The sequence below is a fragment of the Seriola dumerili genome, unplaced genomic scaffold (genome assembly GCF_002260705.1).
Source record: "Seriola dumerili isolate Sdu_G_001 unplaced genomic scaffold, Sdu_1.0 BDQW01000116.1, whole genome shotgun sequence".
Taxonomy (NCBI): Eukaryota; Metazoa; Chordata; class Actinopteri; order Carangiformes; family Carangidae; genus Seriola; species Seriola dumerili.
The window spans coordinates 2,634,408-2,639,668 of NW_019174371.1; the positions used below are offsets into that span (position 1 = coordinate 2,634,408).

A 5,261-nucleotide genomic window follows, 5' to 3' on the forward strand; every position below is an offset into this window, starting at 1 on the left:
CCCCCCCGTCCATGTTGACCAACAGAGGAAAAAAAAAAATGCTAATGCTATCTGCTAATGCTAGCAAGCTAGCGCCCACCCCCCTGTGTTCTGCTTGTCCATGTTTTTATGACCAATAAAGAATTTTTTAAAAAAAAGAAAAATGCTAATGCTAATGCTAACAAGCTAGCCCCCCCGTCCCTGCCCGTGTTGACCAATAGAGGAAAAAAAAATGCTAATGCTAATGCTATCTGCTAATGCTAACAAGCTAACGCCCCCCCCGTCCGTGTTGACCAATAGAGGAAAAAAAAATGCTAATGCTAATGCTAATGCTAACGCTAATGTAAAATACATAACCAATATAGTCAGTGGTATATTCATTATCAAGAATCAACGGTATGGACATGTATACACTGGGGGTCTGATTTAATCAGTGGTATAAACAAATCTTACTTTTAAGAGTGAATGATAGCATGTTACTCACCTAGATCCTCCTCACTGTCTGGACTCTCTGCCGTTAGTAAGACAGGTGGAGGCGGTATTGCATCTGTACTGGCTCAGGTCTGACGTAACTGGCTGTACATCAGCCGGCAGGAACAGGCACAATTCTACTAAACCACTAAAACGTCTGCAAACAACATCAATATCATACATTTATGCCAACTGAAATGTTTGTCATTCATTGTACTAGTGATACTTTTCGCTAAAGAGCCAACCTTGATGCTACTCACCTGGCTAACAGGAAAGTTGCGAGCTCAGCGTCAAACCGCATCTCTTTACTCTCAGGAGCCGTCTCCAGCGGTGGAAAGCCACACCGAGAGTTACTCGTGTTGCTTCTTTTCTTTGCTGGTTTCTTATATCGGTTGATTGCTGCAAGAAAAGAAGATAAAACAGCCCAGGAAATTTTACTTACAGAGTATTTCACTTACTGACTGCTCACAGAGCCAGGTTTCAGTTCACAGTTTCCAACATAAAAGTAGTCATGGCACAACGTCTTCCCAGTCTTTAGGTTATGATCCAGCTAGGGGAAAGGAGAAGCAACATAAAACCAGGTGTTAACAATCAGAATTTTAAACCCAATCACTACCAGCATCTAAAATCAAATCACAAATGTTCACAAAGGCGGTACAGAGGCGAGCTGCCTATCATGTCAGCTGCCACTAATGATGTGCGGCCGGGCTCTTAAACTCTCTTCCTCTGATGATTAAACGGCTACAGGTGTGGTGAGGACTCGAAGGATCATTGCCGCACCAATAGGAGAAGCCAACTGTGGAGTTGGAGGCTCCTCCTCTCTCCTCCGACCAATCCCGTTATCAAGTTCGTGCAGACTGATTAGCATAGACAAAACAATTTAAAATCCAGGTGAACATATTTTTATATCATGCAGAAAGTTAAACAAGAGCAGAACTGATGACATAATTACAGAAGATTGCGCCGGTAGAGGATAACATTAAAAGTACTAGAACATTCCTGGAGAACTTTTCAATGTGCCTGCTGCTCGTGCGTGTACTTCATTCCTCATGTTTCAATCTGTACAAAAGATGTTCCTTTTAGTTTCATTCATGTCTAGAGACTTTAGTTCCTCAAAAAGCCTTTTGAAGCTGTCACGACTGGCCACAATAACCTCACACTGATGGTTTCAAACACAAATTTGTCCCAACCATAGCAAGACATGTATACACACATGTACATGCACTTACAGAAGTTGATCTGCAATAAAGCTATACCACTATATCCCCATATAGACGATAGCTGAGTCATTCTGTGAAGCAGGTGCCATTTGGGTCTGCAACATTAGATGAGATGCATATGGCACAAAAATGTGCAAAAGTGTGTTTCCAAATCTTAAAACCATTAAGTCAAGTACTCTTGCCATGATGTTAAATGAGAAAATACTACTTACAAAGACTAACATACTATTTTTAGCCATTTTTCCTTAGAACATGGCAATTTTCACATGTCCGTATGAAACAACTTGACATTTGTATCTAAAATATCACCAATAAATGTAATGTTTCTTATCAAACCTTTATTATTGTCAGGATTATATGTGTGTCCCTATTTACATGAGATATTTATTTTTAATCAACACTAACATATTTTGTCTATAAACAATATACTGTTGCTTTTAACTGACATCACAAAGAGGAAGTGGCATCAAATGTCTAAACAGCTGGTCTGTCCTCTCATCAGAGGAAGCTGAACTGGAAGTGGTTTTCTGGCATCATCATCATCATCATCACAGCCCATTTGAGAACTAAGGATGTCCGTGCAGTCTCCTTTGTCCATACATGAGGTCCTCCTTCTGTGGGCACCAGTCATTCAGTTTTCAGTGTGGATTCCTTTGAATGACAGTAAAAGACAAACACTTTAGTTCAGACATGGTGGATCACAGTTAATCACACACACATATACCAGCTGTCAGGACAGGTGCATGAATACCTGCTTCAGTTGAGGACTCCTGTGTATGAATTTACAGTATTAAATGACAAACCCCCACAAGATAATGTTCTAGTATACATTGTGTATTGTACTCAATACGATACCAGCGAGAAGAGGAGACAGAAAATAAGTTAATGAGATAAACCTGAATGTTTTGCTGCATGTAGGAAAATTCTATCAGCGACTGACTTTTTCTAATAACATGAGAGTGAGATAAGTTAAACTATATTTATCCTTGTCCTGCAAATGTTTACATGTTTGGGACCAGGTACGGTTAGCATAACAAACACTAAGTTACCCGCTAGCTAGCTAGCTAGCTAGGTTAGCAAAGTGTTAACTGTCTCCGTTCTCCGGTCAAAGCACGTAGGGAAAAAACGCACTAGCTTTTTTACTAGCATCATACACATTAAAACTGTAGGACGTTCAGAAAATAAACATTTACTTACCGAAAAAAACTGTATATCATCATCATCATTTCTCCAGATGTTAGTGACGAAGAATGAGCCATAATTACTGTGAACCGAAAACTCATTACAACTAAATAACTAACAGCAAAACTGTCAGTGCTAAATTATTCTTCCACCGACAAATATTGAGGAAAATAATATTCAACACAACTGATTCAATACGAAACGCTCACGACCCAAGCTCTCCTCCGGTGACTGATCCTCCGGTGATCGACCTCCCGGCCTGCCGCGTCATCTGATCAATCATTGCAGACCAGGTATATCGATCAAACAACCACGCCCCCAAAAATACCTGATTTTAAGGCCTAATATTTCATTAATTTCGTGATTATTTTCAGATGGACCACCAGAACACTGAACAAGAAGTGTGAATTTAGCCCATCACACAGTAATGAGTTCCGGAAAAAAATCATTGACTGAGTATTTCATGAGAGAAGTTGGTGTTTTTATAATGAGTGTGTATTGGAAGCAGAGTTTTTTGGAGCCAGCCCCCGGCGGAACCTCGGTGGTATTGCACATTAAGGCACTTCCGCGTTGGCTTCACTTTTCAGCCCCGGAGACTTCGTCCATTTTTACATACAGTCTCTTAGTGTCTCTGCTGCCCATCACAAGTTATTGGACACAGTAAATTAAGTGTATAAAATAAAATAAATAAAATATAATAAATGAACTAAAAATAGAAAATAAATAAGGCTAGGAAACTATTAGAATAAAACTAAAATATAACAAGACATTTTTTTTCTTTTAAAACTATTTACATTATGTACACATAGAGACAAAGAATGTCACAAATCTATTTTTTATCTGCCCTTTCCCTCCGCATCTCCTCCATCCACTGATCAACTGGCATGTTGGCTTTTTGGGGACAGTACAGTAGTGTAGTCTACGTGATACGCAGGTATATGCCGTATACCCACTACAAAAGGTCCCGACTTACCGTACAACCACTAAAAATGCGCAAAGATACGTATCAGTATGGGGTTTTTGACATAACGTTCAATTCCCTTTAAAATCTGTGTCGCGAACGGTCGCGAAGCGGGCTCTTTTGGACCACAGGGGCTTCCGTCAGGCGTGACGTGAAACCTGCGTAAATTGAAATTTTTCTGGCGGGAAAAAGTAAACTGATGGGTGAACATTATTCATTTTAACTTGTTTGTCTTGTACTGTTCTATTGTACGGACAAATCCGTACTGCTGTGCTGCTGTTTGACAGTTAATAAAAGTCAAGCTGACTGTCGTACATCTTGTGTTGCTTACAATACATTTACATTTAGATAATACATAATCATATAAGTACAATAAGTCTTTCATGATCTCATGTTAATGCATACTTAATGCATTACTGAGCATGGTGGTTCTTGTTTGGGGTTATTTTGAAACAGCTGCTGCTATATGGATGTGTGTGAGGCTGGGGGTCGGGGGAATCAGAGTATACCCACTAGAAAAAACTAGACTACACCACTGGGGATTATCCCTAATACTGAAGAGAAAAGAATCTCAGAGAGTTAACTGATAGCTGGAGATTACTGGCAGATGAATGAACCATGACATTCAATGTAAGACATAATGAAAAATACATGATGTCACTTTTGTTAAACAAATTTCAACAATTGGTTACATTGTCTACAGCTTCAATTCATTTATTGCCCAATGTTGGATTCAAACCTGTGACCCTGTGATTAAGAGTGTGTGATTTTTGTTATTGTGCATATATTAAAACCTCCAACTCCCACCATGGGCCTTGAACCAATGACTCCCAGAAGAATAGCCTTTGACAATTTTCAGCAATTACCAACACAATGCATATGGAGATTAAATTGCACTTGTCTATTTATTGCACTAACATTCAACCAACTGCGGTAGTTGAGCTATGCAGCATAGCATGTTCATCGTGATGGAGCATATCCATTCCTAGAGGGCCATTTGAGTTCCTGTACTCACATCTAGCCTCTCAGAAATGAAGTTCCTTTGCAGCTTGTTTGCCACTCTTGTGCTTCCTTTTTAAAACCTATATCGCCCAACGTGGGGCTCGAACCCACGACCCTGAGATTAAGAGTCTCATGCTCTACCGACTGAGCTAGCCGGGCCTGCGAGCCACAATAATACATCATGTCAAAACATTGCTTATAAAACACGTATTTCAGGACACAAAGCTATGCTTTAATTGGGAAATCTACAGGAGATTATCCATAATTTGGAAGAGAAAAGAATCTCAGAAACTGATGGCTGGAGTTTACAGGCAGATGAAAAAACCATGAAGATCAATGTAACATATAGTGAAAAATACAAAATGTCACTTTTGTTAAATAAATTTCATCACTTGGTTACATTGTCCACAACTTCAACTAGTTTATCGCCCAAAGTTGGATTCAAA

General features: G+C 39.5%; 1 non-coding gene across 1 annotated transcript; it reads right to left on the reverse strand.

The window, feature by feature from the left end:
• Positions 1–4,901: 4,901 nt before the first annotated feature.
• Positions 4,902–4,974, reverse strand: trnak-cuu. Its single transcript has one exon. It is a non-coding gene; the product is annotated as a tRNA-Lys (tRNA).
• Between the last annotated feature and the right edge of the window lie 287 nt (positions 4,975–5,261).